We start from the raw sequence: 23,188 nt of genomic DNA on the forward strand, positions 1-23,188 counted from the left end.
ATTTTGGAATTAACATCTACTCCTTCATTTTAGGGTGAGATCACAAATTAAGATACATGAATATTCCGTAGCTGTGATGCAGGAATTAGCAACAGAATGGCTAATAACTATTAAACACATTTTAAGTCAGATACTGTTACGTAACTCAGTTCTCACAATCACTTTTCAGGGGGATGTTCTTATTTAACTCTTTTGAAATTAACAAAGTTGGGACATGGAAGTTTCGGGTAATATAAGATCACAAAACTAGAAACTGTTTTGAAACAATATTGTTTGTTTTGAGTCCACCACACAATCGCTCTAATTGTCATTAACCATACACAGATAATTTAACCACTTCCCTAGAACACAGAATTGCTCTTTTCCCACCCATTTAAATTAGACTCAACCACGTGACTTGCTTCAGCCAAGGAAATGTAATCAGCTGTGGCATGTGGCACTTTAGAGTAGAAACTGAAAAAAATTCAAAATGAAGTAAGCATTGGTAAGTCACTCAAAATAGAGTCAAAATGACATTGAGGAAGTAGGTCCCATGTAAGTCTTCCTTTTTATTTCTCAGAACACCATGAACTTTTGACTTTTGTTGATTGGAACTTGACCCCCTCTTGGAACACATCCTTCTATTTTGGACTAAAATAAAGACAATGTGACACCTATTCACTAAGTAGCCAATTGTGTATTAGGCAGTTAGTTTAAATTCTGTTGGCACCAAATTTTTTCAAAACAAGTTATGTAACCATTTTTTTCCTTTGTAAGTGTGCACTCCCTGCTTCACAATTCAGAGCCACTTTCAATTTTGTCAATTGTGTTTCTCCCAGATTACAATCACTAAGACCCAAAATAATGCTTTTGTTTGCTTTACAGTCTCTTCTTCATAATCAACATGGCATAATCAGCAGGATCCAGAGTGTCTGACCTCCATCACTGGCAGTGCTGTGGATTCAATTAAGATACCTACAAAAGTCCATTGCTTTGTTTTTTCTTCTCCGTGGCTTATGGTCATGTTGGTAAGTCCTGTTGGTTTCGAACCTCCCGTATTGGTTGAGGTTCAGGCCTTTATTTGGGTGTCCTCTATTGCTGGCTTTTATCCTCACCTGTTTCTGAGGGGAGCATTTCCTTTACACTCAGTTTTAGTGGAAGATTTGGGTTTCAGATTCTTGGTAAGTACTCAATTATGGGAAATAATTTTTGTAGGGGGACTTCTGATAGTAGCCTCCTCCTAGAACTCCTGCAGGATTTATTTTTAAAGAATATGGCCCTTCTTGCTTTAAAATTTTACCCCATTGGATTTACATTACCCAGGTTGTTTTAAAACTTAATGGGTCAAAATGGGGCAATTTTCATATCACAAAACTAAGGATTGGAAAAGGATTATAAAACCAAACAAAATGAATGTAATGCCTATTTTAATTGGTACCAAATGTATTGAGGACTCTAAAAACACTGCTTTACAAAATACCACTTCTAAATTAATTGAGGTAAACAAACAATTAAAGGAAGACCCTCATTCTCTGGGATTCATTAATGATAATTTTCATAGATTAAGATTCTTTTACTCAAAAGAAGGGGGCGGATAGGAATGCTGATCTTGTCATTCTCACAGGATAGAAGACTTCTTCCATAGGTATCAAGATGGATCCTCTTATACTAAAATAAATGCTGGTGAAAACAGGAAAATAAAGTATATTTAGTTTATATGAATGCCTTCTCTCTCTCACACACACACACAGACACACACACACACACACACACACAGACACACACACACACACACACACACACACACACACACACACTGTGTTTCAAACTCAGATATATTAGCCACAGAAATAGGTTCTGGCATATGGTCAGTGCTTAAAAGACTTTGTACAAGAAGAAAAACACTTCTTTGGCAACAAGTATATCTAAATTTTTACATACTCAACTTCTTCCTAGAGAATCAGTGTTGGTAGGTAGTGTACTGAATTATGTATTGCAAGCATATGCTTGTATTTCCCATACCTGCTGATGTGGGGAAATACAAGGAGAAGAAAAGCAACAAGTTTCAGGAAGAGACATAAGTAACAATGGCAAATCCGACCTAAGAATCAAGATGAACATAATTTTTGTAAATGATAAACAGTTGTTTTGTAATTGTGATTATAATACACATGAGAGTATTTGCTAGGTTGAGACACAATAGAGAGATTTCCCAGAAAATTCAGACAGGTCAGGTGTAACATGAGATAATACTGGTTAAATTCCTATCTTTCAAAGGGACTGTGTAACTGATCTCTATATAAACCAGAATCTTACCTTTAATACTCAGGAAGCACTCATTCAGTGTATATCTGTATAAATAAAGCTTGGAGAAGTTCCCTAATTAGGGTCTTCTGAAGAAAACCAGTAGATATACTAGAAGCGTCTGATCCACCCTGCCCCATGAATGAAAAAAATGGGTACATTTATAATATGAATATATTATGTAGTGTTCATACAACAAAACATAAGATATATAGTAGATTCTGAAATGAGTACTCATTTTCTTCTCCAGGAAGACCTAATAGTTTTTAACTATTGATGAGTAGATAGTCTCTCTGAGAGTACATTCTCTTTCTTTTTCTGGTCACTTTATGCTCTTCTTTTGTGAAGTAAACTTTGGAATGTCATCTTTTTGTTTCAGGGTTCCTAGTGTTATCTCCACCTATGTGCTTTATCTGTCAGCAGTTGCTACATAAGACAGAATAATAAATCTCAGTAGATTTAAAAAATAAGCATTTCCTCATACATCTTAGGTTTAGCTAGGGGAGCTCAGTAAACTCTTGTCATTGGTTTGTTAGGATGTGTCATCCATAAATATGCTCTCAAAAACCCAACCTACCTCTTCACTTGTTAATGGAAATAGCTGGATGATTCTGCAGCTCTCTGCTTCTCACTTGTCCAAATATTTGTGTCTATAGCCTTTCTTTCATTACTCTATCTGCCACTAGCTAATAAGCACTGTAACAGCATGAATAAAATTTCGGTACTTTCCCTCTTTCTCTCATTTTACTTCCATCTACATTCAGGAAAGGATCTAATATTTATCTTTCAGCAGTTACACAGTAAAGTAACCATTGGTTTATGTGTGTATTATCTTCTTTGAACAATGGACTCCTTTGTGGCAGATCTTATATATCAGTTACCTTGTATTGTCAGTTTCCATGTCCAGGATATTGTCTCTCAAATTTTAATATGCATAAAATCACCTGGCATGTTAAAACGCAAGATTCTGATTCAGGGGATCAAGGTTTAAGCCTGATAGTCTGTCTTCTTTACAAGCATCCAGATGTTATGGATGCTTCTGGTTCATAGCCCGCAATTTGAGACACAAGGATCAAACTGCATTTTCCAAAAAGAAATGTGGTTCTCCTCTTTGCTAGATCACCACTCATTCCGGTGTAATATTTTTTATTATATTTTATGATATGCTACTTAAATTTAAATAGATGACTTGGATCCTTGGTAAAACAATTAAATATTTAAATATTTAATGAGAATGAGGAAACGTGTTATGGTTATATATTTTGGATACTAAACCTTTATTGGATATGTAATTTATAAACATTTTCCACCATCCTTCAGATTGCCTTTTACTTTTGTTGATTGTTTCCTTCTCTGTGCAAAAGCTTTTTATTTTGATGTAGTCCTAATAGTCTGTTTTTGCTTTTTTTTTTTTTTTTTTTTTTGCCTTGCCTCAGGGGACCTATGTAGAAGAAAATTTACTCTGGTTGATGTTGAAGAAGTTTCTGTCTCTGTTCTTTTCTAGGATATTTATGGTTTCAGGTCTCACATTTAAATCTTAATCCATTTTGAACTTACTTTTGTGTATGGTGTTACAAACTGGTCCAATTTTATTATTTTGCATGGTGATGTCAAGTTTTCCCAGTACCATTTGTTGTAAAGAATTTTTCCCATTGGATATTCTTTCTTGCTTTGTCAAAGATTAATTCACCATGTGGTTGTTGGTTTATCTGTGGATTTTCTATTATGTTCCACGAGCTGATCATGTTTTTAGTATGTAACTTGTCTTTTTCAGCTCACGGTCTCTGGCTCAGAGGAACTATACCCACAGGGCAGCAGTGATAGACTCTTTTCTACATCTGAACTTAGAGTATTAGATTCTATATTCTAATTCTGATGTAGTAATGGGAAATGACTTTTTGAGGGCCTAGAATGAAAGCAAACATATTTTACATGTAGGAGGAATGTAAATGATTTGTGGTAGATGATGTTTTGAACTAGATTTTTTCAATGCCTACAAATTCTTTGCAATTCTTTTTATCAAAAGATGGAATCTATTTCTTTATACCCTGAATCTGTTCTTGGTCATATGGCTTATTTGGGCAATAAATAATTCACAAATGTGGAATAACCAGAGGCTTAAAAAGTAATTAATGCATTAGTTCATGCATTTTTTTTTCCTGATAACCATAGCATCACCATGTAGACAACTTTGGCCTTAGGATAAGAGGGTATGTAGTTAAAAGAGACCCCAGCTGTTCTAGCCAACCAAGCTTTGTTGGCTGAGTTCCCAAACTTATCAATAAAGTCATCCAGGACCAAATAGCACAAACTGAACTAGTCCAGACCAGAAAAACCTTGTAGCTAATTCTCATACTTGTGAGAAACAGAATTTATTGTTGTTGTAGACACTAAGTTTTGAGGTGACTTTTATTGTTGAGTTATTGATTCTTGAATATACTATTTCTATAGTATCTCACATGCAGAAGATGGTTAACATGCAGCAGCATGATTCCAATAATTTATGTTTATAATGCCTCTGTACCATTAAAGTCATCATCAGCATTTGGAAATTTAACATTTTAAGAGGATTTGTACATTTTTATATCAATTGTTTTTATTTAATTGATGAAAAGACTGGTATTTAGCATGTTTGGGAAATTGTTAATCTGTGTTCATAACAGTGTCAATGTGTTTGATTCTTCTTTTCTTTCTTTTCTTGCCTTTTCTTGTCTTTTCTTTATCTATCAATCAACCTATCTATCTATCATCTATCTATTATCTATCATCTAATATCTATCTATCATCTATCTATGTATCTATGTATCTATCATCATCATCATCATCGATCTATCCACACTACATCAGGTTTCTCTGCATAACAATATCAGAGTTTGTAAAGTTCACTTTCAAAACATGATCACCAAATGCTTGAAACAGTGACCTAATAATGTTCAGCATCCTTAGATTTCAATGAAAGTTTCAATTTTGCCAAATTCTAGGTGAATAAAACACAATTTTATATATGTGGTAAAAAATTAATACCATTTACCCTTGTAATTAATATAAATTTTCACAGAAAATGTGTAGCAGAATTGCATTTCACCACATGATAGAGGTCTAATCTATAGCCTCTCTAAAAGTGGAATAATATTGTGGATAATATTTTCCTCATTTAAACAATGAAGGGTTGGGGTGCCTAGGTGGCTCAGTTGGTTAAGCCTCCAACTTCAGCTCAGGTCATGATCTTACAGTTTGTGATTTGGAGCTCCGCGTCAGGCTCTGTGCTGACAGCTTGCTCAGAGCCTGGAGCCTGCTCTGGATTCTGTCTCCCTTTCTCTCTGCCCCTGCACTGCTCACACTCTGTCTCTGTCTCTCTCAAAAAAAAGTAAACAATGAGGGGCACAGGCATTTTTGGGGGAACAGCTGCGAAAACTTACAATATATAGATTAGAGTTTGTGAAAGAAGTTATAAATGAATGAGGACTATGTAGCAGGAAACCTGAAGAAAGATTCTGAGATGGGTACCTGGGTGGCTCAGTCAGTTGAATAATTGACTGTTGATTTCATCTCAGGTCATGATCCCAGGGTTGTGGGATCGAGCCCCACATCAGGCTTCACACTGAGTGTGGAACCTGTTTAGGATTCTCTCTCTTGCTCTCTCTCTCCCGCTGTTCCTCTCCCCAGCTTGCAGGCCTTCTTTCTCTCTCAAATTAAAAAAGAAATCACAAAAAACCAAAACTATAAAAAAATAAAGATTCTGAGAAAGAAAAATTGGAGCAAGAGTCACACACATACAGTGGTGATAAGGGAGAACCAAAAAGTCAGATGTTTTATATACTATCAGGGAGAATTGGGAAGAAGTGATTATTTCTGCTTGTTTTTATGTAATTTGACCATTCTAATCAGGTCATTGATGAGAGAGAACTTAAGTAAATGCTGTAATCATTATTAAGATAGTGTTTGTGTCTCCTAAATATTCCAGGATACTGAAGTTGTTTAGATATTGAGAGGTACTATTCATGAATAATAAATATTATATAATCCCAGCAACACATAGATCCCAGGTACTAGAGTAAATTGCACCCTTTAAGACAGGGACTGAACAGAAATGAATTAACTAATCTCTACATGTAAAAGTCATCAAGAATAACGGGTAAATGCTGTTTTAAGGACTGAAATAATTAAATTTTATTGTTTATAAAATATTAATTTGCTTGGCCTAGGAAAACAGTTTAAATACTGTTGAATTCCACATATTAATAGCTGGGGGCAAATACTGTGTAATTATTCTTTTCTTGGGATTCAGTGCACCCATTTCTTGTGGAACGTAAAGGCTACTAATGAAATGCTCAGGGCAGGAATGTCAATTTTGACAGGCCACATTCTTTTAGAGCCATGTTTCAAAGGCTGCATTTTCTTCTGAATGCTTATTCAAACAAAATGAACATTTAACATTATTGGGTTTTTTCTCCCATTCATCTAATTAATGTATTATTTTAATGAGGATTAGATGTTGATTAGATATAATGACTGCTAATGATCATATGTACTAATTTTAGACAGATGTTAAGGGATTTATTCTAAAAAATACCTCCTGTAATAAATCTCAGGAGAAGCTAGTGAGAGAAAGTCAGAGCCTTCTGCATTTACCATGCTAATGAATTAACCGTGACCTGAGGAGGCAAAATGATGTCTATGGCATAGATTTGGCTCACACACAGGATGAAAATAACAGGTGCTTAGAGTGCTTTAAAATTTGAATGCAAAATATTTTTAGAAGTGTTGACAAACTGAAGGAAATGAAGGTTTTCAGAGCAAAGAATCCTTGGATTTCTACCATATATTTGTTTTAGAGATGGTAGTGTATTTATAGATGTGTTTGTCCAACCTCATGCAGTAAAGTTTCTGGTTCATCCAGAGTAAAGTAGGGCATGTAGAAACTAAATACCAAGTCTGTGTTCTCATTTTCCACATGTATGGCCCTGTAGGACCATTTGCTTGGGCAAATTTTTTGGTATTTAATTCAAAAAATTTCATTTTATTCAATTTTATGCAATGAATATTTATGTAAAAGCACAACAGTAGGCAGGAAAACATGATCCATGTAAAGAAATTCCTTGGCCACTTTATGCTAAGGATTAAAGTGGATCGGTATCAATACATTTGAATTTGAAGTCAGCAACACATATTATTATCCTGTAATCCTTGTATGTTAGGCTAATTGTTGTAAGAAAACCTCAGATCTCTGTGGATTCACCCATTCGGTTTAATATGAATTTATACAGTAGTCTAATGAGGGGTTTGGTGGGTGGCTTTCTTTATGCTGATACAGTCCCAGGTATTTTCTGTGCAGTGGCTTTGTTATTCTACTGGGGGTTCAGAGTCCTTCACTGAATTAAATGTTGATTACATATAAAATCAGCTAGTGAACTGGAGTCACAAAAAGGTTATAAGTACCAAGGTCTGTTAGTAGCATACCTCATTCCCTTCCACATTTCATTGGCTGGTATTTGGTCACATTGTCCCACTTAACTACAAAGGAGGATGGGAGATGTAAGCCTTTCTTTTGATCATGAAAAAAAATATTAGATGGGATTTTATGTTTTTCCCATAATCTCTTTGCTCACTTTAAAAAAAATTAACAATCTCCTAGGTTTCTTATGTTTCTGTGACAACAGACTATTACTAATGTATTACTACTCATATTTTAAATAAACAGGAAATAGGAATTTTCCTAAGGATAAAAAGGGCATATATTAATTTTTTTATCATGAACTTTTTTTGTGTGTAGTAAGAAAAGTGGTTTAGAAGTTTCAGGTCTCTAGCTCTGATTCCAGGTATCTCTTCTCCTATCTGTGTGATTTAGTCAGATCATATCACTCCAAGTGAAGATAATAATACCAGGCTTATCAACCAGAAGGTTTAATAATGTTTTTAACTTTGAATAGACTTTATTTTTAGAATGTTTTAGTCTCAGAAAAAATTGAGGAGAAAGTACTTGAGTTCCTATATATCCCCTGACACCCCTGCTTTACCTGCCCCACCATAAACACAGCCTCCCATCTATCAGCATCTCCCACCAGAATGGAACATTTATTACAATAGATGAACCTACATTGACATATCATAATCACTAAAGTCTGTAATTTGGATTTTTTACTTTGTAATATGCATTTAAATTTCTTCTGTGTCTTTTCATGGTTTGCTGGATCATATATATTTTTTTTATGTTTTTTTTTATTTTTGAGAGAGAAAGAGATAGAGAGCAAGTGGGGGAGAGCAGAGAGAGAAGGAGACAGAGAACTAGGCTGAACTAGGCTCCAGGCTCTGAGCTGTCTGGACAGAGACTCAACAGAGGGCTCAAACTCATGAACCATGAGATCATAACCTGAGCGAAGTTGGATACTTAACTCAGTGAGTCACTTAGGCATCCCATGGCTCATTTCTTTTTAACAATGAATAATATTCATCCACAACAGTTTATTTATCCACTCACCCACTGAAGGACATCTTGATTGCTTTCAAGTTTTGGCAATTATGAATGAAGCTGCTATAAACATGTGTGTGCAGGTTTCAGTGTAGATGTTTTCAACATTTTTGAATAAACATCAAGCAGAGTGATTGCTGGATTGTATTGTAAGATTATGTTTTGTTTTATAAGAAACTGTCAAATTGTCTTCCAATGTGTTGTACTATTTTGCATTCCCACCAATAATGACTGACAGTTTGTTATAGGCCTACCTTGTTTTATTGTTTTTTAATCTATCATACTGTGCTGATTTTGTGTTTTTACAAATTGAAGGTTTGTGGTCACCCTGCATCAAGCAAGTATATTGTCACATTTCTCCAACATCATTTGTTCATTTAGTATTTCCATGTCATACTTTGGTAATTCTTGGAAAATCTCAAACTTTTTCATTATTATATTTGTTAGGGTGATCTGTGACCACTGATCTTTAATGTTATTGTAATTGTTTGGGGGTGCAACAAACCATGCCCACATAAGACGATGAACTTAACTGGGCACCTAGGTGACTCAGTTGGTTAAGCATCTGACTTAGGCTCAGGTCATGATCTCTCAGTCAGTGAGTTTGAGCCCTGCATCCAAGTGCTGACAGCTTGGAACCTGGAGCGTGCTTCAGATTCTGTGTCTCCCACTCCCTCTGCCCCTCCCCGCTCACACTCTGTCTCCTCTCTCTCTCAAAATATAACTAAACGTCAAACAAGCAAACAAACAAACAATGAACTTAATTGATAAATGTATGTGTTCTGACTATTCTGCCAACTGACCATTCTCCCTTTTTTCTCCTTCCACTCAAGACTCCCTATTCACTGAGACAACCATATTGAAATTAGACCAATTAATAACCCTACAATGACCTCTCAATGTTCCAGTGAAAGGAATAGCCACATATTTTTACTTTAAATCAAAAAGTAAAAATTATTAGGTCAGGAATGCATGTCAAAGGCCAAGAGAGACCGAAATTTAGGTCTCTTGCACCAGTTAGGTAAGTTGTGACTGCAAATGAAAGGTTCTTGGGAGACATTAAAACTGCTACGCCAGTGAATACATGAATAAGAAAGTGGAACAGCCTTATTACTGAAATGGAGAAAGTTTGGGTGGTCCAGATAAAAGATCAAACTAGCCACTCCATTTCCTTAAGCCTAAACCTAATCCAGACCAAGGCTCTAACCCTTTTTAATTCAGTGAAGGCTAAGAGAGGTGAGGAAGCTGCAGAAGAAAAGTTTGACACTAGCAGAGATTGGTTCATGAGGTCTAAGGAAAAAAGGCAGTTCTGTAACATCAAAGTGCAAGGTGAAGCAACTAGTGTTGATGTAGAAACTGCAGGAAGTTATTCAGAATATCTCACTACAATAATTAATGAGGGTGGCTACACTCAACAATAGATTTTCAATATAGATGAAACAGCTTTATATTGGAAGAAGATGCCATCTGGGACTTTAGACTAGCTACAGAGGAGAAGTCAATGCCTGGCTTCAAAGCTCCAAAGGACCAGCTGACTCTCTTGTTAGAGGCTAAGGCAGCTGGTGACTTTAAGTTGAAGCCAATGTTTTTTTTTTTTCCGTTCCAGAAATCCTAGGTCCCTTAAGAATTATGTTAAATCTTCTCTGCTTGTGCTCTATAAATGGAACAACAAATGTGGTTGATAGCACATCCATTTACAGTGTGGTTTCCTGAATATTTTAAGCCCACTGTTGAGACCTACTGCTCAGAAAAAAAAAATCTTTCACAATAGTACTGTTCACTGACAAGGCACCTGGTCATCCAAGAGATCTGTTGGAGATGTACAGTAAGATGGATGTTTTCATGTTTGCTAACACAACATCCATCCTGCAGCCTATGGGTCATTTTGACTTTCAAGTCTTATTACTGAAGAATTACATTTTGTAAGGCTATAGCTGCCATAGATAGTGATTCTTCTGATGGATCTGGGAAAAGTCATTTGGAAACCTTCTAGAAAGGATTCACCATTCTGGATGCTAGTAAGAACATTTGTGATTGATGGGGAAAGGTCAAAATATCAACATGAACAGGAGTTTGTAAGAAGTGGATTCCAGCACTCATGGATGACTTTGAGGAGTTCAAGACTTGAGTGGATGGAGTAACTGCAGATGTGGTAAAAATAACAAGAAAACTAGAATGACAAGTGGAGCCTGAATATGTGACTAAAGTGCTGTAATCTCATGATAACACTTAAACAGATGAGGTGTTGCTTCTTATGGATGAGCAAAGAAATTGGTTTCTTTAGATGGAATCTACTCCTGATGAACATGCTGTAAAGATGTTAAAATGATCACAAAGGCTTTAGAATATTACATAAATTTTGTTGATAAAACAGTGGCAGGGTTTGAGAGGAATAACTCCAATTTTGAAAGAAGGTCTACCAGGTATAAAATGCTATCAAATAGCATAGCATGCTACAGAGAAATCATTTTTAAAGGAAGTGTCAATTGATGCAGCAAACTTTATTGTTTCCTGATTTTAAGAAATTGCCATAGCCACCCCAGCCTTCAGCAACCACCACGTTGATCAGTCATCAGCCATTAACATTGAGCCAAGACCCGTCAGCGAAAATACTATGACATGCTGAAAGCTTAGATGATGGTTAGCACTTTTAGCAATAAACTATTTTTAAAGTAGGGTATGCATGTTTTTGAGATATAATGTTAGAGCACACTTAATAGACTACAATATTGTGTAAACATAACTTTTATATATATGGAGAAACCAAAAAATTCAATTGACTAGGGTTGTTGTGATATTTTCTGTTTTGCAGTGGTTTGGAATCAACACATAATATTTCTGAATCAAACCCATATTTCTGAGATATGCCCAATTTTGTTTTAAGAAGTGATAATTTTCTGATGTCATCTGGCACTCATCCTTGTTCACATTAGTCTACATTGTGTCCCTGACTTAGACCCCTTGCAACTTGAGTTCATTGCTACCTAGGATGGTTTTTCCCTTAGATCTTTTATTATTATTATTATTATTATTATTATTATTATTGAGAGAGAGAGAGAGAGAGAGAGACAGAGTGCAAGCAGGGGAGGAACAGAGAGAGAGGGAGACCCAGAATCTGAACCAAGCTCCAGGTTCCAAGCTGTCAGCACAGAGCCTGCTGTGGGGCTCAAACTCATAAGCTGTGAGATCATGACTTAAGCTGAAGTTGGACGCTTAACTGACTGAGTCACCCAGGCACCCCTTCCCTAGATCCTTACATAGCTAGTTCCTTCTCAAAATTTCAGCTTTAGCTCACATTTTTCCAAGAGGGTTTTTTGCAAAATCTTTCTGAGATATTATTCTTTCTGTTTCTTTTAGTTCCTGTGAGACACTGTATATTTTATTTAAAGCAGTTATCAATGCATACAAATAGAGTCCACTAGAATGTAAGTTCTATCATAGGGACTCTGTCTTCTTCAGTGATATATATGTGGACAGTAGGTAAGGTGTCTATCAGGTGAATTCATTGAAAGAATAGAACACAGCCAAAACTATGTATTAGTAAAAAGATTTGTTTGTTCTGGGCAAATTTTGTTTCCTCTCTGGAAGCATTTCAGCATCCCTTCTAAACATAAGGTGGTCCTTCTGCCTTTTGTAGGTTCTCATGGACCACCTTGAGAATTTAAGGCCTTTTGTTACATGGTCATGTAAGAATTATGGGCATAAGTAGCAGGCTACTTAAGAGTTCTGTGACAAACCTGCTACTAATTGTGTGATTTGGGTTTTACATGGGATCCACATGAGCAGTGGACAAAGAGCATTTGATTAAAGGCAGTCAAGTACAATTAGATGATATTTTATTCAGATTCTCTGACATTTTTATTTTTGATCAATTGGGGTTCACAACTATTTTTTGGAAAGTATGCCTCCAGGTGATGCACCCTTGCTGTTGACCATCTAATTTTCAAATCAGAGTAAAACTTTTCTCTATGTTGAGTAGTTTAAAGCAGTTTATTGTAGAAAAATCTGTGAAAGGGTTTTGTTTGTTTCATGTCATGCTTTTTGTAAAAAAAAGGCTTGATTCAGGCTTTTCAAAGCACAAAGCACTATGTAAAATAATTTGAAAATAAGTATATATCAGAGAAGAATAGAAATAATTTAAATATTTTAAAATTTGGAGGATAGGGCATTAGAATTAATGCCCTATATGATGTATTTTAAAAGCCTTATATCCTTAGTATAAACTGAATAGTGTAATCTTCTAGTTTTCTGTTCTTGAATCTTGTGTATGCCTAGCTTAGTATAAAGAAATTTTTTTTCAGTTTTCAGAGAGATGATAACTTAGATTTAACAAGCAGCTTTACTCAAATCATCTCATACAATTATTCAGATAGGCTTATCAGTGAACTATTATTAGATCTATTCTGTAGATAGTCTGAAAAATGTTGAGTAATTTGTCGAAGTTCACATAGCTATTAAATGACAAACATAGTACTGAAGTACAAGTGTGTCTGACTCAAAGCCTGTGGTTCTTCCATTCTCTCACTATGTATACATTTCTTGTACATGATCTCTTGGCAAGTGAGGTGAATTTATTTACTTGATTTTACACTTGTGGCTCTTGGTGCTCAGAGATTAAGTAAGCACTTTATGGTCACATTTAAATATAAAAGATTCAGTGTTGATTAAAATCCATGTGTTTTAGTTCCAAATTTCAGAATATTTTAGTGTAGGTTTACTTCAGGTCAGATTAAAAAGTGGTAAGGATTGTTAACTCATGTATCTGTGATTACCAGAACCAAGTCTTTATTTCAGTTAAGATAGTTTTTGTAGTATTTTTTTCATATTATTCTAAAGTAGTTTCAAGTGTTTTTAAATAAAAATGGCACATTAAGAAAAGATGTGTTGTACATTAGGGAAACATGCTTCTAAATCTTTCATCTCCACAGATCCTTTTTCAGTAGTTGTGAATTGAGCCCCATCAATGTGTATATTTAACAAGTAGATGCTTTTGAAATGAGAGATCTGCACAGGAAACTTTGGAAAGCACTATTATCTTAGCATTTACTATATTATAACATGGCTTTTATTCCATAGACCTATTTACTTGAGTTTCTCATTCAATAAGTCAGCTCATATTCAAAATCCTACAAAATCATGGTGGGCAATGAAAATGATAAAATACTTTCCTTACATTTATAGATAATGTTACCACGGATGGAAAATCTTCTTTTATACTACACTGTTGAATAATTATGTTAGGCAACATCCCAAGGGGAGGGATTCCTAGAGCAAAAGTCTTGCACATGGTGTTTATTCTGAGTCATTTTAAATCACTTTTTCACTCTCTGGCTTCTTGGACCACTTATATCAAACTCATTCCAGATTGATCCCACTGGCTGGTCAGCAGCATCATCTCCATACAACTGGGTTTTGACACAGTTGTCTATAATAGGGCTGTTGGATCTTGAAATGTTTACTTGATCAAAAAAATAACTCAAAAAAGAAATAGAAAAAGGCTATGGGATGTCAGTGTCTTTGTTCCTCCTTGACTAAAAACACAAAGATTTTTTGTTTGTTTGTTGGTTGGTTTTACTTTTTGTAGTTTAATTCTGGAATTAAAATCAATTAAAATAAATGAGCCAGTTACAATAGACTTCAAATTGAACATTGTTCATAACACCTACAAGGCTGTAATTAGGATATCAAGAATTCTACTACTTGTTCCTTCATGCATTCATCTAATGGATATTTATTTAACACTCACAGTGTTAGGTACTAGGCTAGGCAAATAAGACAGAATGGTTTCTTCTTTCATAACATTTATAATCTAATGGAGAAGATTGGCACTAAACAAGTATGTATAGAGTGTGAAAAGAATATGTGGTATTACAGGCTAACTGGCATGGCATGCATCTCATTAGACAACCCAAGCATCCTCTCACATGAAGTGATGGATGAGCTGATAGCTGTGGTACTAGGGATAAATTGTCTAGGCAGAGAATGAGGGTGCAGTTGGCCTAAAGAACAACTTAAATAGAGTTTAAGAGAAGACATCGTCTGCTCTATCTGAAAGAATGAAAGCATTTCTATTTGGTTGAAGGTATTTCAGTGAATAGTAAGAGAAAATGCTGGATGGAATGGTTGGGTCTGATCAAGAAGGCCATATTAAGGGTTGGGGCTTTATTTGAAAGACAAGAGGCAAAAATATTTTAAGCAAGGATATCAACATAGGCAGATTCACATTTTGGACAGATAATTTGCATTGTTTTGTGGGGACAGAATCTGATAAGAACAGTAGTGGAGTAGGAGACAATTTACCAGGCTGTAGCAGTCAACAGGTGAGGATTGGCAGCCTGCCCTTGGATGTTAGTAAGGAAAGAAGTGGAAGGAGTTTGGATTCACTGGGAGTGGAATCTACCAATATGCAATTGGTGTTTGAATAAATTTTGGGGGTTAGGAAGATAAGGATGCAAATTAAACGCTAGATTTCTAGTTTTTTAAAGGTAGGTATTAATTTGTACTTTATTCTTTCCACTTTAGATAGACAAGTGAAGTTAAGCCATGCTTTCTCTCTATGCCTTCAGCTTTACTTCGGAAGACAAGCAGTTTTGAATCTACTATAGGTACTTTCTGAATATCTTCTTTGTGTGTATGTATATATATATATGTGTGTGTGTGTGTGTGTATACATATATGTGTATACATATATGTGTGTATATATATATGTGTGTGTGTATATGTGTGTGTGTATATATATATATATATATATATATACACTACAACCAGTTAGAAGTTATATTGCATTTATTTTTTTATTAAATATAATTTATTGTCAAATTGGTTTCTCAGTATCTTCTTTTGAAAAGTAGAAGTGTCAAGGGACGAGCTCTGAAACTTGGATAATGGGGAGGACTAAGTTTTCTGAAAAGAAAATAGCTTTCTTTTCAAGGAGGGGAGAGGATAGGTGTTAAATGGAGCATTAGAATTATTTGATAAATTTCCTGTCCCACAAGAACTTAGAGTGGACTAGGAATAGCCTGGTTTTCTCTCTGAAAGATATGCAGGATGAATTTGGCACAGAGCAGTGAACAGATACAATTGGAATAGAAAATGAAGCTCTCACAGTGATTTTGATATGTTTTAGATGTTTTTTTTTGGGGGGGGGTAGGCATTATATAAGCCTCTTTATTCTTCTGGGATTATGGGGAGGGGAAAAGAATCCCAAATAATATCTGTAACTAACATTTTACCACATAAGCTTTCTTAAATCTCTGTTTTTAAAGTGCTTGGAAGTATGGCTTTAAGGGTCAAAAAATGTTAAAGAGTAGATTGAAAAGTTTGAACCATGTGTATCAAAAGTCCACATATAAGATGTCTTAGTGTCCACTGACTATCAGCACAAGACTGTGTGCAGTGACTCTATGAGCCCCACTGTCATCTGCATTTGGCAAATGAGCCAAGTAAGGCTTGGAGCTGCTAGATGACTTGTACATGGCCACATGCTGGTAGTGGAAGAATAAATTTAATGCCAAGTCACAACACAATGGCTTCTGAAATGCTACTCAGAGGACAGTAGGGCCTAATAATCAAATAACCACTTGACCTGGGGAACAAACCTCCAAGCAGGAACTGTGTGCTTCCTTTTAACTGGAATCTGTGGTGCACTAGCCCAAACTACCAGGTTAATAGCTATAACTCTCTGTTGTAATTATCCGTACATTTAGGTGCATCTGTACAGCCTGTCTTCTACTTTTAAAGCTAAGATTTATCTTCTGTGATATTAAACACAGTTTGCTGGTTAAAGGTAATTCAGTTTCTCTCACAAAAAAAAAATCTTACTTTTATTGTTCAATAAATATGGTGCTTGATTTTCTCCTCTCACAGTAGAGAACATATGCTTTTTAAAGGCATTTCTGTGTTGCCTTTTATGATTCCTTTGTTATACACTATAAGGAATATAGTTGTTTCCTTGAAGAGCTAACTTTATACCTCCTGGATCAGGCACATGTTTTTCTCAGGCTTCTTCCTGTCAATATAAATAATATGATTTAAAAATAAAATACAACAGAATCCACCAATCCATATGAGATACAGTGATTTACCAATGAAGATTATACAATGACTATGTAGAGAGGAACTACTCATATTTGTTTGTTATTCAGTAAATGCACGTGAAGATTTTTTATAGTGTCCAAACACCATCTTTTCCTGTTCCGGTTTAGGAACTATCTCTTTGTGTTTTTTTATCAAGTGTGCTATCCCTGGCTAATTTTATAACTTTTACAATAAGAAAAATGTAGCAGTGCAGTCATTACTTACAATACCATGGCTTTTGAAACCCTGTTAACTTAAAATAACATAGATCTATTTGGCTATTCAGTTTCCTAATTCCACTTATTTAATGCTGTCGACACCATTATTCATGATGCTGCATTATTCAACACCATCATTATTTGCAGCACTTCCTATGAATACTGACTTGCAGTGCAAAAGTTACTGCTGCACCTTTTTGATGATGACCACAAGAGCAAGTCTTACCCAGAGTATGCAGTACATAGGAATAATAATTAGTTTACTGATTATGGTATACATATCCAGTATTTTATAGCATAAAGATAGGGAAAAATATTGCAATTGTGCCTCCTTTTGAACTCTGCAGTTACTATATTCCTATATGGAATGTGGTCTCTCTTATTCCTGCCTTCCATACAATGATACCTATGGGAAGGATAGGCAAGAGTCCCATGCAAGATTGAGAAAAGTGGTCGTAATTAAGCAAGGGATGTCCATCCCTCATTTGACAATGCATAGGAACAACCTGAGAGAGCCAAAACATAAGAGAGTCTTAAAAACTGAGAACAAACTGAGAGTTGATGGGGGGTGGGAGGGAGGGAAGGGTGGATGATGGGTATTGAGGAGGACACCTGTTGGGATGAGCACCGGGTGTTGTCTGGAAACCAAATTGACAATAAATTTCATATATTAAAAAAAAAGAACATCTTGAGAGAGTACCCCTCACAGGGCAAATGAGAAGCAATAGAGAACATTGATCAGAAGAGCCAGTTGATTTTGCAGAGAAGATAGGTGAAGCCATTTCCAGAATACTGATAGACATGTGACCTGGAGCTGGCAGAGGGAGTGAGGACCACTCTGGGCAAGGAACATACAGAGTAAAGGAACCCTGACCAACATTTCTTCACCATTGGTTGCTAGAGACCACAGGCGACACTGCAGTCAGAACAGATTGGTGAGGGAGAATCCCTGACAACACAGGAGATCAATAAAGTTCAAAGTCCAAGGATAGAGCATTGGATGGGGCCCAGGAATTTGCATATTTGATAAATGTATTCTGAAAGTACTCCTCTTTTAGTGCATTATTATAATGTACTGGGTTTTTTTTATAGTTTTCATTCACCTGAATTTCTCATTAAATTAGTAAATTCATACTAAGAGTCTTACACAAGTGCAGCAGACAATAAATTTAATAAAATATTTCCCCTTATTGTAGAAAATGTTGCAATGGATAGAAAACCTGGCTTTATTTTCTACTGTTGAAATTCCTTTGGCTACATCTCAAGGGAAGGGATTATTGAATCAAAAGGCTTGGGAATTATGTTGGCTTTACCAATTTTGGCTTCTCAGAGCCGGTGACCCTAACTCAAAGATGGACATACAAGATCAGAGGGATCCCAAAGGGAGAAATCTGAGACCATGTGAGTCCCAGGCTCAGGGTGTTCTACTTTGATGACACTATCAACCCCACACAATTTCAGGTACCAAAGTAGGATCTAGAAAGTTTCAAGAAAGGCCTTCCACAGTATGCGGCTTACTGAGGCACAAGAAAGGCAGTATTGTCCTAGATACAAAAATTAATAACAGCTCTCAAAATAACTCACTTTGGAAAAATAGGTCAATTGCCTTAACTCTCTTAACTACAGGTTAAATATATAGGTAAGGAAGAAAAATATCTCTCTCACAGTTTTTTAGATGGTTAAAATTAAATAATGTATGTGAAAGTACCCGTGTCTAGAATATTTTATGTATTCAAAATCTTACTTTTTTCTTTCCTAAAGAGTCAAATACCTGCTTCATTTCTTGAGAGTCTTTTTCTAGTTTTTTTAAATAACAGAAAAATGACCTCAAGCAAAATATTGAAGGTGAATTTTTGTGCCTCTAGCTTCTTCTGTTTTATTCTCTTTTACCATTGGTTCACTGTGCCTTATGTTCTGTCTCCATTCTTTTCAGAACATGTTCCTTGGGATGATTCTGAATAAGTTACTCATACTTGTGTAAAGATGTGTCACTGTATTTCATCTACTAGTAATTTATTCATTATATTAAATGAGTGTTTATTGAGTACTTCTTTACCAGGTCTTATGGTAGGCACTAGATATAAAGTGACAACAGAGCTGGCTTTATGTGTGTGTGTGACCTGTGCCCTCACACAGGGTCCTGTTCTCAGATGTGTGTCAATGCTCTGCTGTCCTCATTTTGAAATCCTTAATAACTTTTGAGTAATGGACCCACAGTTTCTTTTTATATTTCTTTTTTAATTGAACTTTAGTTAACATACAATGTTATGTTAGTTTCAGATGTATAGCATAGTGATTCAAAATTATATACATTATGCAGTGCTCACCTCAGTAAGTGTACTTACCATCTGCTGCTACCATACAACATTTTTACAATCTTGTTGACTATATTTCCTATACTGTACTTTTCATCACTGTGACTTATTTATCTTATAACTGGAAGTTTGTACCTGTTAATCCCCTTCACCTATTTTGCCCACCTGCCAACTCCGTTTCCCTCTGGCAATGACTGGCTTATTCTCTGTATTTGTGAATCTGTTTCTGTTTTTTGTTTCTTTTGTTTTTGAATTCCACACATAAGTGAAATCATATGGTATTTGATTTCGCCATCTGACTTATTTTACTTAGCATAATACCCTTTACATCCATCCATGCTGTTGTGAATGAAAAGATTTCTTTTTTTTCCCAAATAATATTCCTCTGTGTGTGTGTGTGTTTGTACATACCGTATCTTCTTTAGCCCTTCATTTATCAATGGATACTTAGGTTGCTATCATATCTTGGCCATTGTTTTTTGAGAGAGAGAGAGATGGAGGAAGAGAGAGAGAGAGAAGGGGACAGACAGAGAGTGAGGGAGAAAGAATCTCAAGCAGACTCCGAGTGCAGGACAGAGCCCAGTTCAGGGCTCAAACTCATGTCCATAAGATCGTGACCTGAGCTGAAATCAAGAATTGGACACAAAGGATTGAGCCACCGGGGCGCCCTAACATAGGTATGCATATGTTTTTTTTTCAAACTGGTGTTTTTGTTTTCTTTGGGTGAATGAATACCTAGTAGTGGAATTACTCAATCATTTGGTATTTCTGTTTTTAATTTTCAGAGGAATCTCCATACTGTTTTCCATAGGGACTGCACCAATTTACATTCTCACAAATAGTACATGAAAGCTTCCTTTTCTTTACATCTTCACTAGCACTGTTAATATCTTGTCTTTTTTGCTAGTAGGCAATCTGGTGTGAAGTGATATTTCATTGTGGTTTTGATTTGCATTTCCCTGATGATTAGTGATGTTGATCATCTTTCCATGTGTCTGTTGGCCATCTGTATGTCTTCTTTGGAAAAATGTCAGGTCAGGTCCTCTGTTCATTTTTAATTGGATTATTTGGGGTTTGGGTATTGAGTTGTATGAGTTCTTTATATATTTTGGGTATTAAATCCTTATCGGATACTTCATTTGCAAGTATCTTCTTCCACTCAGTAGGTTTTGTTTTGTTTTGTTTGTTTGTTTGTTTGTTTTACTTGTTGATGGTTTCCTTCACTGTGCAAAAGCTTTTGATTTTGGTGTAGTCCCAGTAGTTTATTTTTGCTTTTTTCCCCCTTGCCTGAGGAAGTCCTAGCTGCAGCAATAAGATGAGAAAAAGAAGTATAAGGCATCCAAATGGGTAGGGAAGAAGTAAAACTCTTATTGCAGTTGACATGATACTGTATATAGAAAACCCTAGACTCCACCTACAAACTGTTAGAAGTAATAAATGAATTTGGTAAAGTTTCAGGACACAAAATTCATATACAGAAATATGTTGCATTTCTATACATTAATAACAAAGTAGCAGAAAAAGAAATTAAGAAAACAATCCCACTTGCCATTTCATCAAAAAGAATAAAATACTTAGGAATAAATTTAACCAAGCAGGTGAAAGACCTGTATTCTTAAAACGATAATACACTGATGAGAGATACTGCGGATGACACAAATTGAATGATATACCTCTCTTATTGGAAGAATTTATATCCTATACCATATTCATAGTTTATATACTATATACATAGTACCCAAAGCAATCTATAGATCCAGTTAAATCCTTATCAAAATACCAATAATATTTTTCACAGAACTAGAAGAAATAATCCTATAATTTGTATGGAACCAAAAAGACCCTGAATAGACAGTGCAATCTGAAGAAAGAACAAAGCTGAAGGTATCACAATCCCAGATCAAACTACAAGCTATACTACAAAGCTGTAGTAATCAAAACAATATGGTAGTGGCAAAAATAGACACATAGAACAATGGACTAAAATAGAGAGTCCAGAAACAATCCCACACTTATACAGTCTATTAATCTTTGACAAGGGAGGAAAAAATATACAATGGAGAAAAGAGTCTCTTCAGCAAATGATATTGAGAGCACTGGACAGCTACATGCAAAAGGATGAAACTGGACCACTTCCTTACACCTACAAAAAATAAACTAAACATGGATTAAAGATTTAAATGTGAGGCCTGAAACCATAAAACTCCAAAAAGAAAACATAAGCAATAATCTCTTGGACATTGGCCTGAGGGACCCACATTTTCATTTTGCACTGGGAATCAAAAAGTATGCATCTGATTCTGTGTGCTGAACCTAAAATATACACTTCCTGCCCTCAGTCAGCTTACAAGATATACATGAATTTAAAATAATAAACCACCAACAAGTAGATACTATATAAACTTCTGCAAAAGAAAGAATATTATTTGAAATAAAATAAGAGAGCAAATGTAGTTAAGAATGAGTCAATTAGCAAGGCCTCTCTCAGGATGTGAGCTGACACGTGGAGGATGAGCAGGAGTCAGCTGTGTTATAAGATTCAAAAAACAAAAACCAAAAAACATGCTTAAAGACCTGAGGTAGATAAAAACTTAACACTTCCAAGGAAGTGAGGAGTGAGTCTGAAGTGAATTTGGAGAAGGAGGCAGGGACCAGATCACACACAGCTTTCTGGTCCAAAGCACAGATTTAATGTTTTATGCTATGCAGAGATGAGAAACTAGAGAAAGGGTGTGTGTGTGTGTGTGTGTGTGTGTGTGTGTGTGTGTGTACATGTACGTACACATACGTACACATGTTGACAAATGACAAATGTAATGACTCTCTAATGCTATTCTAAGCACAGACATTGGTGGATCAGGAAGACTAGGAGGGAGATGTTGACATTTGCTGTAAAAGAGAGTTCAGAAAAGTAAAGGAGGTGTATGGGAAGGTAGCATAAAATTTCTGTTTTGAAATCATGTATTTGAACAAAAATTTTGAAATATTTACTCCTGAAATCATATGTGTCTCAGTTTCTTCCTGGGATCTTAAACACAACTTTTGCTCTTGGCTATATGTACTGCATCCCCCAGGAGAGTGATGTTGTAGAATCCAGAAGGAATAAAATAGTTGTCATGGTCAATTTTATATATCAAACTTGACTTGTCTAACACATGCCTAAGTAACTGGTAACACATTTTTGGGTTTGCCTTTGGAGGTGTTTCTGGGAGAGGTTGAGTAGTTGATTAAATGGAGAAAAGAGCTCTGCCCTCACCATGTAGGCAGGCGTCATCCAGTCTCAATCTGTTGAAGTTCTGAATAGAACAAAAAGGCAAAGGAAGGGAAAATTCCCCCTCTCTTCTTGAGGTGAGCCATCCATCTTTTCCTGCCCTTGGATGTTGGAGCTTCAGATTTTCAGGCTTTCAGACTCTGGGACTTGTACCACTGGCCTCCTTGTTCTTATGCCTTTGGCCTCAGACTGGGAATTACACCATTGCCTATCCTAGTTCTCAGACTCTCAGACATTGGCTGAATTTCACTACCAGACTTCCTGGGTCTCCAATTGTGTGTGTGTGTGTGTGTGTGTGTGTGTGTGTGTGTGTGTGTGTATACATATATATATATACATATATATATATATATATATATATATATATATATATAATTTATATTTATATATAATATTTTAAATATATTTATATACTTCTTTCTGTATATTTATATAGGATATAAATGTATTATTCTATTAGTTCTGCCTCTCTGGAGAGCACTAAAATTAAAATGGCATAGATGATAGCAAATTATCAGTAGAATGTTGAACTGAGTAGATGTAAAAGTAACATAGT

Source organism: Panthera leo, chromosome D1 (assembly GCF_018350215.1).
Source record: "Panthera leo isolate Ple1 chromosome D1, P.leo_Ple1_pat1.1, whole genome shotgun sequence".
In the NCBI taxonomy this organism is placed as follows: Eukaryota; Metazoa; Chordata; class Mammalia; order Carnivora; family Felidae; genus Panthera; species Panthera leo.